The sequence below is a fragment of the Carcharhinus amblyrhynchos genome, chromosome 2 (genome assembly GCF_965287045.1).
Source record: "Carcharhinus amblyrhynchos chromosome 2, sCarAmb.v2.hapA, whole genome shotgun sequence".
Lineage (NCBI taxonomy): Eukaryota > Metazoa > Chordata > Chondrichthyes > Carcharhiniformes > Carcharhinidae > Carcharhinus > Carcharhinus amblyrhynchos.
Window position 1 is genome coordinate 85,843,428 of NC_137325.1, and position 17,611 is coordinate 85,861,038.

Below are 17,611 nucleotides of genomic sequence, written 5' to 3' on the forward strand. Positions count from 1 at the left end.
GTGGATGTTCTTTATTGCTAAAGATTTGGTGGTGTTCCCCAGGCCAGTTGGCCATTAGCATCATTTCATTTTTTTGGGGGAAGGGACAGGGCAAGGGAAGGTCTCTAAACATGGAGATCTGCGTGCCCTTTTAGAAGGGCTAGCTGGTGGGTTCCCTGTAATGAACTCATTAGCATCTTTCAGGTGCCAACGGCAAACCCTCCAATTTTTCAGCCAGCAGAGGAACTTGGCCTGAAAACAGAAGAATTGTGTCCGTAGTTCTTCGGATTTCAGTAGAGAATATTGTGCCAAATGTTCAGTCACCTGCAGTTGACAGATTGGATTTTTTCAGGCTCTTGCCTGAAACTTTCCAGATGCTACAGCAGCACTGCCAATATGATCTGATATCCAGTTCAGTATCTGTTTCAGGTTGAGCACCTTTGAGTCATTCTGACTACCTTTGGAGGACAAAACTTAAGGAACACTCTGTCATGGGGAATCTACAAACCAGAAGGTTGTGGGGTGCGGCAAATATCTTCACAACGATCATGAAATATTGATGAGTTAGTGGAAATATATATCATAGGTACAATTCACTAATCAGGATAATGTACTTCAGAATTGAATAAATGTTTACCTTTGTTGAACAGGCCAACATAAAGCCTTTGAGTGCACATGGGGACATCTCCATCAAGTGGAACTTTTTCCAAACTTTTTAAGTATCCTGGTACAGGCTATTACAAAAGGCCACAGATATCACAGCACGAGTATAAATGGGAAAAAGAACATTCAAACTCTGTCTGTTCCATATTTTTTAAAGAAAGGAAATATTAAAAAGGGTCACCTTTGGCTGCAAAAAGAGCATACTGATGTGTTTCATTTTAAATAAGTATTCATCACAGACTGGCTCTAAATGGTACAGAAGACCATTTCAAATCTTTATCAATAATCAACCTAATTGGAATATTTCTTGCAAGAGTCAACTTTCACTGATCCGAAAAAAAGAGTGGTTTTAACCTTGTGATGACCTCATCATAAACTGACTATGCAGTAAAATTTTAAACTTCAAAATCTTTTATAAAATGTACATTATGAAAGTACGCCATAATAGGTCTTGCCACTGTAAGATGTTACAAAGTCATTGACCAGACGAACGCTCACAAAGTTTACAAAATAATGCAATCCTCAATATAGGTAGGATGTAAATATTTTTGGAAGGCTACAAAGAGTTAACATTTACAGCTGTCACAATGATGTAATTCAATTTAATAGGCCATAAGATCGAAGCCTTTTACAGTTAAGAGAAAGGTGTTCAACCAAAACCTTTAGGTCAACAGTTCTCAGGTTGTTGAAGAGCTGGACATTTCTAAGTGACTTGAAGCTCCGGAGGACCCAGCTCAGCAGATAACTAAAACATATCAGGATTTAAGGTAACAGTTTGCTTTACGTATTTGATGGAACAGTCTGAGACACCTCAGTCTGGAGCATCAAAAAAATATTTTTTAAACATTGGATTCTATATTAGAAGATTATATTTCCCACTCTTCTATAAAGGGCAATGCTATTCCATTGCGTTTATCTACTAAGTGTATTCCATGTGATGGTTCTTTAATACATTTACAAATTAGTAAAGCACATCACGCACAATATTCTGCATGCAACTTTTAAGAGCCCCTCTCTTAGCATTGACAAAAGGCCTTCAATTGAATGCACAACAAAGGTTGCATCAGCCGCAAGTAGGAGTTCATAAGTATCAGATCGTTATTCCAGAATTAAGGACAACAAAAAAAAGAGAAAATCCAATAATCCAGACTATCTGTATCAAGTTACTGAGACACCTAATTAATAAGAAATTATATCTGGATTCAGATATATTTCCAGTTATTTAAACTGGAAATAGTTACTGTCAGCAAATAAGAATCAGGTTATACATTTAAAATATATCATGGTGCATCAAATTTGATGTACAGCTACTTGATAGCCAACAGATTATTTTTACTGCACTTAAAAAAAGTACAAAATTATAGACAAGAAAGGAAAATTCAAATATACAAATTACAAGTATTTTAAACGAATAAATTCACATTTTGAAAGCAAACAGTAACTTGTAATAAGATTCCTTTTTTTTCAAAAAAACTCAAATAAATAACCTGCTCTCTTCTCACATTATTTGAATTCATAATTGACCGGAGACTTCAAAGTGGTCGAACAAAAAGTTCCAGATAACTTCAGAAATCCCAAGTTATTTCCAATATATTCAGCTGTGATCTCCAAATGCTTTCACAGAACAAGACTCCAAATGCTCAAATACCAGGTAGGACAAAGTATATCTTCCAAGGTAGATTTACAAGTCAAAATTTGAAAAGGACACAATCATCACCAGTAAATTTTTAAAAATTCGGAACTAGTTGAAAATGAACTAATGATTGCAGTCAAGGATATATCATTCAAAAGGTGCATGAAGAGACCTGCACAAAAATGGTTTTGAACAAGTGAAGTACCAGAATCCAACTTTATAGTGATGGAAACAGCTTTAAAAATAACCTGCCAATGCATATCATGTAGCATAAAATTATCTATATTTTATTAAATATACTTACATCTAACACCATCTCAGCGTTACACAGATCAACCTCAGAATCAAACACCCAATAAACTATGTAGTGTAGAAATATCAAGTTCATTAATTCAGCTGCATAACATAACATCATATTGATCCAAGGAAACTACTCAAAGGCTGTTTTGAAATTCTATTCATTTGATATTCATACAAATGAACAAAGTTCATAAAGATGTGTAAAATTATAAAACCTTCAACGCTGGAAGGGAAAGAGTTCCATTTGCCACTTCCCATCTTTGAGACTTTGAAATGCAATAAGTTAAATCATTGCCTGCTGCACATCACAACAGAAATGTCATGCTCCAAGTGCCAATTTTGGTTCAATGCTGGTAACTTTACTTGAGACCAAAGAGTGTGGATTCAAGCCATATTCTAGAATCGTCAAATTTAACCTAGAATGATACTTCATGGAGGTGTGCTGCATGATGGGAGATGTTGCCTTCCAGATGAGACATTAAAACTACCTGCCTGTTAGTGAAGATGTACTATTTGAAGAAAAAGACACTTCTCCAACGTCTCATCCATCCTCTAACACTTGACCAACACTGCGAAAAGGTTATCTGCATAATTTTCGTTGCTGTTTCATGCAACCTTGTATTACACAAGTTTGTTGCTGCATAGTGATCAGACTTGAAAAGAAATTAATTGACTCAAGTGCTTTGGAATATCAAGCATCAAAGACCAATACAAAAATATCTACTCAAAGATATATTGACAATCTTTGCTGGCTTACTTCAATTAACCAAATATATACTTAATTAGAATGTATCAAATTTCTTGCATCAAACACTTCTTGTGTCACAAATTTGTCATGCCTGGGTGCCATGCTATTGCCATAATGCTTCAGTTGTTTTGATTGTTTCAAAGGCACTCATGTGGCACAAAACTTTTAAATTTACCTGTCATTAGCTGAAACGAATCCTATGATCTGGTCCTCATTGCAAATTAACGATTCACTTCACTAGCAGATCTCTTCAGATAAATTTCCATAGCCTTGCAGTTTCACTGCTTGATTCTATCTTCTTTCCTCTGGTAAAAACACCAACTTACATTTTTATAGCACATGTAATATAGTAAATGTCTCAAGATGCATCACAGACGTTAACACTAAGTCACATGAGATAACATTAGGACAAGAAAAGCTTGGTCAAAGAGTTAGGTTTAAAAGATAAAAGGTGGAAATGTTTAAGAGAATTCCAGAGCTTAGAGTCAAGGCAACTAAAGGTAAGGCTGCCAACACTACAGCAATGAAAACAGAAGACGTACATGTGACAGGGGGAAGTGCTTTTTGGCAGAGATATGGAAAAAAAAATCAATAAAGCTTTTCCCATACTGAGACCACAAAATTAGAGAGGCTATGGGTGATAACAGCATTGAAGGGGGATGAATATGGGCAGGAGAGGGGACAGCAGGATAATGAATTTGGACAGGCCAAGAGAAACAGAGATAGAGATTATGGATACAGTAGCATAGTGGTTATGTTACTGAATCAGAAACCGAGAGGTCTGAGCTAATAATTCAAAGAATGCAAATTCATATTCAGTGGAGTCTTCTTTTCTCAAACTGGTCTATATACACGAGTCCAGCTCCAACCAACGTAACTGACTCTTAACTACCCTCTGCAGGGGCCTAGCTAGCTATTCACGGTTGTATTGAAGAAAAATATTGGAAAGGAATTTGCCAGCTATAGTTGTCACTAAGCCAGCAAATCTCACACTTTTCAGGGCAAGTCATGGGCTACATAGCCCACAATGTTCAACATCCCAAAAACGTAAAACATGTTAAATTTGCCAAGTATCACAAGAACACGAGAAACTGGAGGAGAAAATATGGCCTGGTAAGCCTAATTCGCCATACAACGATGCCTGATCTCAGGTTCCAAGTGCACTTTTCTGCTCACTCTCCCAATCACTTGACTCCATGGGAGACCAAAAATGTTACGCCCAATTTTGTTGGGTTAAGGTAGAGGATGCCAAAGACTCACCACCCTTTGAATGAAATAATTTCACCTCACCTCACCCCAAGACTGTCCTCCCATGTAAGACTCCCTGAGCAGTAGAAACCATCTTTCAGCATTTACCTCATCAGGTCTCTTCAGAATTTTGCAGGTTTCAATGAGATTGCCTCCCATTCTTCCAAGCTCCAGAGAATGTGAGCCTAATTTGCTCAGCTTTTCAGAGGACAACCCCTTACCCCAGGCACCAAATTTAGTGAACTTTCGCCGTACTGCCTCCAATCTTCTTTCTTAAATGCAGAGGCTAAAACTTCACACACTATTCCAGATACGTTCTCATCAAAACCCTGAACAAGTGTAACAAGGCTTTTTTATTTCTCTACTTCAATCCCCTTGCTATAAAGGCCAACAAACAATTTTCTAATCTAATTGCTTGCCACACCTGCATGCTAACTTTGTGTTCTTTGTACAAGCACGCCAAGTCTCTTTGAACAAGAACAAAGTTTCAAGTTTCACATCTTTTAAAAAGTAATCTGCTTTTTTCTAACTTCACATTTCCCCACATTATATTCCGTCTGTCATCTTGTTGCCCACTTGCTTAACCTGTCTATATCTCTTTACAAAACTCACTTTTCCACTTAGCTTCGTATAATTAGCAAACTTAAATTCATTAGTCTGCGTCTCTTCATTCAAGTAATATAAATTGTAAATTGTTGAGGCCCCAGAGCTGATGCTTGCAGCACTCCACAATTCACTGCCTGTCAACTTGAAAAAACCCCATTTATGCCCATTCTGTTTTCTAACTGTTGGCCCATCCCTGTATTCATATGAAATTACTACCCCAACTCCACTGAAGTTTAAGTCACCAACAACTGGTACATTCTCCATGGCAACGTTTCAACCAAAAATCCACTTGCCAATCAATCAGCACTCTCTTTCCATACAGCATAAAGCTTTTGCTTCTCCTGACATTGATATTCTTGCATTTGTCCCGATGAGTGCAAGACATGAAGGTTCCACGAAATGTACTTTTCCAGCAATCCTCAAGAACTTTGTTTCCTTGTCCATGTCCTTCCCTCCGTCCACCCTGACTTCATCTGATTTTTTCCTTTCCAACATCAGTACTGGTTATGCATTATGGGACACAGTTTACCATGTTTTATAGCACAATGCACTAAAATCAAGCAGGTAAGCTCCATTTTCAAGATCTCTGCTAAATAAAGTCAAAAGGGGGAATAATGTCTGGGATCACCAGGAAACATGATAATCAATTCACCCAAATCGGGCAGGTGTGAGCAAAGAAGGGTTATGCTGGTAGCAATTTCAAAGTCAAAGTGTGTGGAATTAAACATGTTTAATTCAACAAAGTTGGTTTGGCTCCAATCCCAAATCAAGAACTGATCATATATCCTGGCCAGCCCTCCAATACATTAACCAAGAGCATTGTAATACTGAAAAGGCCATCCATCATGGATGGAGCATCTAATGACCACTCAAGGGGCCTTGATTTAAGATCTCATGTATTATTCAATAAGGAGTGCTCCAGATGTTCTGACCAGAACTTCTATCTTAACCAACACATGCACATAAAAAAAGTTAATGACTGGGTTGCTGGATTCTTCAAGTCTGCCTAATCCAGATAAGCACTGATTTCCTTCCACTCCAACGCAAACCAGAGCAATTGAATAAAAACATCAGGTTAACTAAAATACATACAAGTATGTCAAATTAAAAAGAGGATTCATGGAATATTTAGAAACTTTACTATCAAAATGAAAACAAATTAGTTCAAAACTACTACATGAAATGCAATTCTTCATTTCATGTCAATATATTAATCAACATAGTATAGGAGGCACACAGCACTAAACCATTTCAAGAACTGTTTATAGAACAAGTACAGGAATAATTGGGTTTAACAATATACATCAAAGGATTAATTTCATTCATAAAATTTAAACTGTGCTCCATACTGCCAAGTACGTCTGGCACAAGCTTAACACCCACTGCCATTTGGTTCCTTTCAATGCAAACAGACCATGAGAAGGTACCAATTCATTAATTGCTAGAGGTAAATGATGGGAAATTATTAATGATCCATTAGTGATATTAGAATAATATTGTGCTAAAATGCCATTTCCTCTGGTCCAATTACAGCAAGTTATTTTTAGTGTTACCACAATAGAAGACCCCTTAACTTTTTGGCAGCAGTTAACATTATTTGCAAGTGAGTTTTCACATTTGAAGAATGCTTATCTAGAGTATAAAAAAGCTTGCAAAAATATTTGGGTGTAAATTCATAACTACTAGAAAATCCATTCTGGCTTTTTTCACTTACTATCTAAATAATATGTGGAACACTTTTCCAGTGTAGTAAATCTTTTGTAATGAACTGTTACGTACACCTCTTGGCCATTTTGCACCTCACATCCCATTTCATGACTTAACATTTTCAGTTACTTCAATTACCTTTCCTCCATTAAACGGGCAAAAGTGGGGAATGTTCACTGACGATGGCACAATGTTCAGTACCAATATCAATTCTTCAGATACTGAAACAGTTTGTGTCAACATGCAGCAAGACCCCCATAAAACTTACGAACAGAATTAGGTCATTTGGCCCATCAAACCTGCTCTACCATTCAATGAGATCATGATTCCTCTGATTTTTTTTTGTTCTTTCATGGGATGTGGACATCACTGGCTGGGCCAGCATTTATTGCCCATCTCACAGGGCATTTAAAAATCAACTACATTGGTATGAGTTTGGAGTCACATGTAGGCCACACCTGGTAAAGGTGGCAGATTTTCTTCCCTCGAGGACATTAGTGAGCCAGATGGGTTTTTACAACAAATTGATAATCATTTCATGGTCACTATTAGCCTCTCAATTCCAGGTTTTATTGAATTCAAAGTTCAATATCTGCTGCAGTGGGAATTGAACTAAAGTTCCCAGAGCATTACTCTGGATCTCTGGATTAGTAGTCCAGGGACAATACCATTGTGCCACTGCCTCCCCCATATGATAATCCTCAACTCGCCCTATCCCCACACCCTTAATTCCCTGACTGATTAAAAATCTCAGCCTTGAACATACTTAATTAACCATATCGCCTCTACAGCCCTCTGCCATAAAGAATTCCATAGATTCACTATTCTCAGAGAGGAAATTTCTTTTGTCTTACTTAAATGAGCACCCCTGAGATTTTGCCCTCTGTCCTGGACTTTCCCACAAGGGAACAAACCTCTCAGCAACCACCCTGTCAAGCACCCTGAGAATCCTGTATGCTTCAACAAGGCTGCCTCTCATTCTTCTAAACTCCAATGAGTTAGTCCCAACCTACTCAATCTCATCCCATAAGAAAATCCCTCCAAACTCGGGGTCAATCTCGTGATCCTTCTCCAGACAGCCTCCAATGCCACTAAATCTTTCCTTAAATAAAGAAACCAAAACTGATCATAGTATTCCAGGTGTAGTCTAACTAGTGCCTTGTATGGTTTTAGTAAGACTGTGCTATTTTTGCACTCCACTCCCTTTGAAATAAAGGCCATTTGTTTCAAATTCTATTTGTTTCCCTATTACCTGCTGGACTTGCATTCTAGCTTTTTGTGATTTATGCATGAGGGCTCCCAAATCTCTCCGTGCCGCAGTTTTCTTCAGTCTTTCTCCATTTAAATACTCAGCTCCTTTATGTTTCCTTCCAAAGTGCATAGCTTCACATTTCCCTGCGTTATATGCCATCTGCCAAATTTTTGCCCACTCACCTAATCTGTCTATGTCCCTATCTAGACTGTACCATCCTTGCCACTTGCCTTTCCACCTATTTTTGTTTCATCCGCAAACTGGCAAAAGTACATTCACTTCCCTCATCCAAGTCATTAATATACATTGTAAATAATTCTGGCCTTAGCAGTGATTCCTGTGGCACTCTACTAGTTACAGGTTGTCATCCTGAAAATACCCCTCTATCCTAACTTTTGTCCTCTATTAAAGTTTATTTTATTAGTGTCACAAGTAGGCTTAACACTGCAATGAAGATGTGTGAAAATCCCCTAGTTGGCACACTCTGGCACCTGTTCAGGTAACTGAGGGAGACTTTAGCATGGGCAGTGCATCCAACCAGTACATCTTTTGGACTGTGGGAGGAAACCAGAGTACCTGGAGGAAACCTACAGAGACATGGGGAGAACGTGCAGACTCCACAGGCACTATCAACATCATGGAAAAAAGTTTCAATCTATCCAGCCTCTCCTTATAACTCAAACCATCATGTCCCAGTAGCATCCTAGTAACTCTTTCCTGCACTCTTTCTAGTTTAATAATATCCTTTCTATGATAGGGTGATCAGAACTGCACACAGTTTTCCAAGTGTGGCCTCATCAATGTCTTGGACAACTTCAACGTCTCAATTCCTGTATTCAATGTTCTGACCGATGAAACCAAGCATGCTGAATGCCTTCTTCATCATTCTGTCCACCTATGACTCCACTTTCAAGGAGCTATAAACACATACCTCTAGATCTGTTTATTCTGTACCTCCTCCCAATGCCCTACCATTAACTGAATAAGTCTTGCCTTTGTTCAATCTATTAAAATGCATCACCTTGCGTTTGTCTAAATGAAACTTCATCTGCCATTCATCAGCCCACTGGCCCAATTGATCAAGATCCCACTGCAATTGGAAATAACTTTCTTTACTGTTCACTATGCCACCAATGTTGATGTCATCTGCAAACTTACTAACCATGCCTCCTTATAGTCTCATCTAAATCATTAATATAAATCACAAATAACATTGGACATAGCACTGATTCCTGAGGCACACCGCTGGTCACAGCCTCCCATTTGAAAAAGAACTCTCTACAACCACTCTCTGGCTTCTCTCAAGAAGCCAACTTTATATCCATTTCGATACCTCCCCCTGGATTCTGTGAAATTTAACCTCATGCAACAACCTACCATACCAACTTGTCAAAGGCCTTGCTAAAGTCCATGTAGACAACATCAACCACACTGTCCTCATCTACTTTCTTTGTTACTCCTTCAGAAAACTCAATAAATGGCAATAAATGCTGACCAGCCAGTGTTGCCCACATGCCATGAACGAATAAACATTGTATTACAATAGGCTGGTAATTCTCTGTAGAGTAACTCAAAACCTGCCCACTTACAAGGCACAAGTTAGGAGCATGACTGAGTACTTTTCACTTGACTGGATGTGCAGTTCCAACAACACATAATACTGACATAATTTAGGGGAGGCGATGGCATAGTGGTATTGTTGCTGGATTAGTAATCTAGAGATCCAGGATAATATGCTGGGACCAGAATTCAAATCCCACCATGCCAGTTGGTGAAATTTGAATTTAATAAAAAAATTCTGGAATTGATACTGAAATACTGACAAACAGCTTCTTCCCTGCTGTGTCAGACTTTTGACTGGTCCTATCCTGCATTAAGTTGATCTTTCACTACACCCTAGCTATAACTATAACACTACATTCTGCACTCTCTCATTTCCTACTCTGTAAACAGTGTGCTATGTCTGTATAAGGCACAAGAAATAATACTTTTCACTGTGTGTTAATACATCTGGCAGTAATAAACCAAATCAAAGTTTAAATGCTGTCATAGCCTGCGATGCACACAATACAACCATAGAAAAGTTACAACATAGAAGGCAGCCATTCTTGTACATGCCAGCTGGAGGACATCCAGGTACCCATTCTAATCCCGACCCAAACCCTATTGCACTCAGCCCTTACAGAAGGTGCAGATTCAGGTACTTTTTTAGAAGTGTTCAAGGTCACTGCCTCCACCACCAACTCAAGCAGTGAATTCCAGGTACCCACTATCCTCTGCATAAAAAATGGTCTCCCTCATGTCCCTCAGCACATATTGCCACTTATTTTGAATCTATGTCCACTTGTTCTAGAATTCTACACCAAGGGAAACTATTTTATCCTGTACACTCTCTTTGCCTCAGAACTTTGTACACTTCAATTAAGCTACCCCCCTGCCTTCTTTATTCCAAGGAAAATATCCCAAACAATCTAATCTCTTCGCAAAGCTACATTTTGAGCCTGTGCTGTGTTGTTCTTTGTCGTATTCCATGTGCCTTCTTTACAACATTGGACTACTACTTTTAGGAATCTGTGCACTTGATCCCATCCCATGAACAAATTCTTGTAAAGCTTTTCTGCACTCTCTCTAGAGCAATTACATTCTTCCTGTAGTGTGGTGACCAGAACTGCACACAATACTGCATCTATGGCATCATTGGTGTTTTATACAATTCCAACATTATGCCCATACTTTCATATAACTTTATATATACTTTTATATTCCATACCCTTGCCAATGAAGGAGAGTATTGCAGTTGTATAGAACGTTGGTTAGACCACATTTGGAGTACTGCGTCCAGTTCTGGTCGCCACACTACCGGAAGGACATGGAGACCTTGGAAAGACTGCAGAGGAGGTTTACCAGGATGCTGCCTGGTATGGAAGGTCTTAGCTATGAGGAGAGATTGGGCAAATTGGGGTTGTTCACCCTGGAAAGATGGAGAATGAGGGGAGGCCTAATAGAGGTGTATAAGATTATGAAGGGTATAGATAGAGTGAACAGTGGGAAGCTTTTTCCCAGGTTGGATACGAAAATCACGAGGGGCCATGGGCTTAAGGTTAGAGGGGCGAGGTATAATTCAGATGTTAGAGGGAGGTTTTACACACAGAGGGTTGTGGGGGCCTGGAATGCACTGCCAAGTAAGGTGGTGGAGGCAGACACAATAGAGTTGTTTAAGGCTTACCTAGATAGGCACATGAACAGACTAGAGATGGTGGGATACAAAAGAATGTTCTAGTTAAGGATCAAGAGCCTCAGGACGTTCCTGGGAATCAATAGATTCCTATGGGCCGTCCACCATATTTTATGGCTCACCCATCTCTTATGTTGGAGCTACTGGGGATCTTCTGTGAATGTCTGTATAGGCTGTGTACGTTTATTGATGTCTCTTTTTTTAAATCCACAGGCGATTCGGTCCGCCTTGTTGGCCAACAAGGGGCATACACATGGTGGGTTGTGCGAGGGCTACTCTTGGATGTTGCTTCGAGAGTTGCCTAGTGCTTCACATCGTTAATGTATGCTTAAACTGGACCAACTGACGGACAACGCGACAGCTCAGTGACTATCACTGCTTGCTGTGCAGATACAGGGACCCGGGTCGGATCTCTGACTTAGGTCGGTGTCTGTGGGAGTTTGCACGTTCTCCCCGTGCTTGTGTGGGTTTTCTCTGGGTGCTCCGGTTTCCTCCCACACCCCAAAAACCTGCTTTTAGGCTGATTGGTGTTAACAAATTGTCCCTAAATTAGACCTCCCTTAATCTGGCGCACATATAATTCTCTAAATTTGCACCCCTTTATTGTGGAGTCCAAGAGGCGTAGACAAAAGTCGTAGGTAGAAGGAGGATTGAAATGAGGCACTCACTGAGTGTTAAAATGAGGTTGAAGGGCGACTTGATAGAAATCGTCAAGATTATGAGTGTCATGGACAGAGTGGATAGTCAGAAGCTTTTTCCCAGGACAGAAGAGTCAATTACTAGGGGGCATAGGTTTAAGGTGCGAGGGGCAAGGTTTAAAGGAGGTGTACAAGGCAAGGGTGGTGCATGCGTGGAACTCGCTGCTGGGGGAGGTCTTGGAAGCAAACACATGAATAGGATGGGAATAGAGGGGTATGGTCCCCAGAGGGGTGGGGGGGTTTTAGTGCAGTCAGGCAGCATGTTCGGTACAGGCTTGGAGGGCTGAAAGGCTGGTTCCAGTGCTGTAGTTTTATTTGTTCTTCATTCTCATGAATGCTTCTTTTACAGCTCTTTCCAAAGCCATAACCTCTATGACCCTGAAGGTCAAGGACAGAAATGCATGGAAACACCAGCACCTATAAGTTTCCCGCCATGCCACACACCATCCTGACTTGGGACACCATCACCATTCCTTCAGCGTTGTAGAACAAAAACCCAGAAATTCTGTTTTTAACTGCACTATGGGTGTACATACACCAGATGGGCTTCAGTAGTTAAAGAAGGCAGCCCACCTGCTCAAGAGCAATTACGTACGCAAGCCAGGACAGCCACATCCCATAAGAGAATAAAAACCCTTACGCTGTCTTCATGAGTGTTATACTGAAAAAAACGTTCTCATGATTCATTTGACAGCTCAAACATTTAACATGTTATTACCTTATAATCATTATAGACAAAACTTTATGTCAACTTCTGTAATCTCCTCAAGGGATTTGGATGTACATTGCGAAATCTGTAGGCTAGTTTTTGTTTTAAATATGTCAACACTGACTTACACATCAAATGCTAGTCAATCCACTTTCTGCCATTAATAGCCAAAGACACTCAAATGGAAAGAGTTACTTTATTTCTTGATGATTGTACATTTAACAAAATATATCCTTTAATGACTTAAAGCACAGGCTCACTAGTGATAGAATGACAAAGAAGAAATAAAGACTTGCACTTGATTATATCACATCTCACAAATGTTCCCGAGCACTTACACAGAATTATTATGAAGTGCTGTTGCTATCCTGACAAACAGCAAATTTCTATGAACAACGGTGAGGTGAATGACTTATTTGTCAGGTGTCAGGTGAAAGAGGAACATTATTCACAGCCACAACTAAGTTCAGTGTTCTTCTCTGAACAGCACCAAGGAATCTTTTATAACCATGCAAGTAGTAGCTTGAGATTTAGGGTGCAAAATGTCCTGCATTTGTATAGCATTTTAGTATAGTAATAACGTCCCAGGGAGTTTCACAGAAGAATTACTCGACAAGCTTGGCACTGAGAGTCATTAAGACAGATGACCATAAGATTGCTCAGAGAGATAGAAGTATCTTAAAGAAGAAGACAAAGGCAGAGAGATTCAGGGAGGAATTTATACAGCTTGGGGACTAGGCAGCTGCAGGCAAATAGCAGAGGTGGTGAAAATCAGGAGAAGTCCAGAATGAGGGGACAAAAAAGATCTTGTAGAGTTGTCAAGTTGGAGGAGTTTACAGAGATAGGGAGGGGCAAAACTGTTCTGGAAGGTGAATGCAATGGCAAACTTCAGGCATTCCTGAACAAGAAGTCAATGTAGATCAGCAAGTACAGGGATGGAGGGTGAATGAAATAATACAAGCTAGGGTATGGGGAGCAGAGTTTTAGAGAAATAAATTTACAAGGATATAAGATAGGAAATCTGCCAAGGGAATGATGGAATATTTGAGTCTGAAGATAACAAAGGCACGAATAAGAGTTTCAGCCACACGAGTTGAAGTAGATCCCAAAATGGACAAAAGGGTGAAATTGGTGGAAGAATGCAGGCTTGGCAATGGAGAAGGTTATGGGGTCAGGCAATCATGTCAGTATATATGGCTGTTTCAGTTTTAATTGCTCAGAATCTGTAGTGAGCCTGAATCCAAAATTTATGAGTCTCGAGCATAGCTACTACCAACTGAACCAAGTAGCAATATAAAGCTAATTAATATAAATTGAAAGGGTGTACAAGTTAAATCAACATCAGGGCTTTCAAATTGTAAAACACACCGATAAAGGTACAATAATCAATCATAAAGCCAGAAACTGAGGTCACAAATATAATAAGACAGGGAAATACAATGTTGAATAAAACACTAAGAAACTCCACCAACTAAGGCAAGTGTGAAATTATGTTGCATCAACAACCAGGAAACATAAGGAATTACTTAACTACCTTTCTAAAGTAAGCAATTGCATGTAATAGCACAAGTGGTGTAAACAAATAGGTTAACGTTCAATCTGTTCTGCTACAATATTGATTTAATGCCCTTGGAACCCACAAGTTGAAATGTAACAAGTTCCTCACTTCTCAACCTTAAAATAAATGTTGCTACCCATTCAAAGTTAGAAATCAATAGCATTTGTATAGCAGATTACAAATGGATACAGCTAGCCAAATCAAGGAACAGTTTTGTATGTATGTTGTGAATTCTTCTACTTTGCTTTTACTGATACAGATAGCAACAGAAGAGGAAGTCCACAGGTTTATTTTTCATAAAGCTTTTATAACATTAGTTATTTGACCTGTGATGTAGTGAAGGCAAATGAGCACAGGAGAATTGCAGAGTAAAAGTTAATGCAGAAATTAAGTGCCTACATTTGATGAAATGTAAGGCTCCCTTCTGAAAGTGTATAATTTGTGTTGGTCTATAGCCATATGCTGCCAAATCACAGTCATTTATAATCTCACGAGCAGCATAGGTTGAATTACTGAAGTCTGTAGCACTTAAGCTGTTCTGCAGACTTGGATGGTTTAAACACATCTCCTTTGCTTATAAACATTTTCTAATCATGTATGGCACAGCACAGAGGTTAGCATTGCTGCCTCATGGCTCCAGGGACCCAAATTCAATTCCAGCCTTGAGTGAATGTGTGGAGTTTGCCCATTTTCTCTACATGGGTTTCCTCCGAGTGCTCCAGTTTCCTTCAACAATCTGAAGGTGTGCAGGTTAGGTGGATTAGCCATGCTAAAGTGTCCCTTAGGGTCCCAACGTATGTAGGTTAGGTGGATTAGCCATGGTAAATGTGTGGGGTTGTGGGTATGAGAGTTTGGGTGACGCGCTCTGTCAGAAAGTTGGTGCAGATTTGGCAGTCTGTGTGGCCTTTTCTGCTTCTGTATTCTATTTAAAAAATTCTATAATTGAAGCAGCTATGGTCTTGCTTAGCGTGGTCTTGTATTTCATCAACCATTCATGCAACATGTATATAAAATTAACATGCACCGTGAGTAGGCAAAACTTAAGTAACTTAAGGAATAAAACAAGTTACATTTTGCCAATGTGAAATTGAAACAAATTAGAAGGCAGAGAGAAAGAGAAGAAACTGAAAATAAAAGGATAGTACAGACAAACAAGCGAAAAAGAACAGGAAATCCAGTGTACAGCCAAGGAAAAATCTATTCCAGCTAATTTGTTTGTTGTGTTTTTATTTTGGCGGGGGGGGGGACAGGGAAGAGGTGAAATCATGCAGTATATGACTATGAAGAGAGACTAAATAGACTGGGTTTGTACTCGTTGGAGTTTAGAAGGGTGAGGGGGGATTTTATAGAGACGTATAAGATAATGAAGGGGATGGATAGGGTAGAGGTAGAGAGATTCTTCCCGCTCAGAAAGGACAGCAGGACTAGAGGGCACAGCCTCAAGATGGGGGGGGGGGTGGTGTGTGTGTGTGTGTGTGTGTGTGTGTGCACGCGCGCGCAGTTTAGAACGGAGTTGAGGAGGAATTTCCTCACTCAAAGGGTGGTGAATCTCTGGAATTCTCTGCCCGTTGAAGTGGTAAAGGCTACCTCGCTAAATTTATTTAAGACACGGGTAGATAGGTTTTTGGTAGGCAAGGGAATTAAGGGTTCTGGGGAGAAAGCAGGAAAGTGGAACTGAGCCACTTCAGATCAGCCATGATCTTATTGAATGGCGGGGCAGGCTCAAAGGGCTAGATGGCCTACTCCTGCTCCTATTTCTTATGTTCTTAGTATAGATGCAACTAACTCTGCCCAAACTGCTATGCCAACAATTTTTTCTTCCTCAGCAAACAGACTTTGGAAGCCCATAAAAAAAGTCCACAAACATGAAAAAACTTCTTGCATTACATAAATATGAAAAGAGAAAAGAAACTCTGGACATTTACCATAGAATCTATTGCACTATATGTATCAATAGGAAGGAAGAGTGCACATCAGCAGTTGGAAGTTCATTTCCCAATTGAAATTGGATGAACAAAGGCTCACCAGTAATAACATTAGGATCATGACTTAACAGAGTCAAACAAAAAAATACAAAACCAGCACTTCAGAAACTGCCACAAGTCCTAATTAATATGGTGCTAACTAAAATACAAAAATTTTTATTCAGTTCCTTCCAACATTGCTTTTGTTTGTATATATTTTGCTCAATTCTCTATGTTTTAATAAATACTCAGTAGTTAAAAACTGCCCAAAAATTGCCTATTTTGAAAGCTTCTGGCCATTTAATACAACTACATTCACTAATAATTCAGAAGCTTTTGTTATCAAAATAAATTTCACTTCCATCCATCAACAGGAAAGGAGAAATTATTTGGGATACATGCTGAAGGAAAAGTTAAGTGTATTCTTTCAGTTCATTGTACAGTTGCTGGATTTGGAAATCTAAATTTCCATAGTACGACACACGGTGACACCAATGTGCTTTAATACACTCACGACTCTCTGCATGAAAATCTTTCCCCCTACACATCTCTCTTAAACTTTCCCCCACTTTGATCTTGGCCCTCTTGTAATTGACACTTCCACCCTGGGAAAAAGCCTCTGACTAACCACCTTATCTATGCCTTTCATAATTCTGCAGACCTCTATCAGGTCTCCCCCACTGCATCCATCTTTCCGCTGAAAACAATCCTAATTTATTCAACCTCCCTTCACAGCCAATACCCTTGAGACCAGGCAACATCCTGGTGAACATTATTTGCATGCTCTCCAAAGTTTCCACATCCTCCTGGTAGTGTGGTGATCCGAATTGCACGCAATATTCCAAATACAGCCTAATCAAGGTTTAACATAGGTGCAATATGATTTTCCAACTCTTGTACTCAATGCTCTGGCTGATGAAGGCAAGCATGCCATATGCTTTCTTAATTACCTTGGCCATATGTGTTGCCATTTTTAGGGACCCGTGGACCTGCACATTCAAATTAATGGTCTTCTGTCCATGCTGATATGCTACCCTCTACACCATGACCTTTTATTTTGTATAGTAACATTTGATGTAGCACTTTGTTTTTACTTTGTCAAATAATATTTATTTTTCACCATATTGACTCTGACTGATTGCATATGATTTTCTAAGCACCCTGCTACAACATTATTACTAAGAGATTCTAACATTTTACTGTGACAGACATTGAGCTAACTGGCTTGTAGTTTCCTTCTTTCTGCCTCACTTCCTGTTTTTCCCAATTTAATGGGACCTTTCCAGACGTTTGAAAATTTTGGATTTAAAA

General features: G+C 39.3%; 1 protein-coding gene across 3 annotated transcripts in view; it reads right to left on the reverse strand.

Moving 5' to 3' along the window:
- Positions 1-17,611, reverse strand: part of galnt1 (UDP-N-acetyl-alpha-D-galactosamine:polypeptide N-acetylgalactosaminyltransferase 1) — a 133,019-nt gene that overhangs the window by 100,610 nt on the left and 14,798 nt on the right. The window contains exon 2 of one of the 3 annotated variants that reach the window (XM_080208643.1): positions 3,499-3,628. The exons of the other annotated variants lie outside the window; for them this stretch is intronic. The gene's annotated coding sequence lies outside the window, so the exon portion shown is untranslated. The remainder of the gene's footprint in view (positions 1-3,498; positions 3,629-17,611) is intronic. 3 annotated transcript variants of the gene reach the window in all.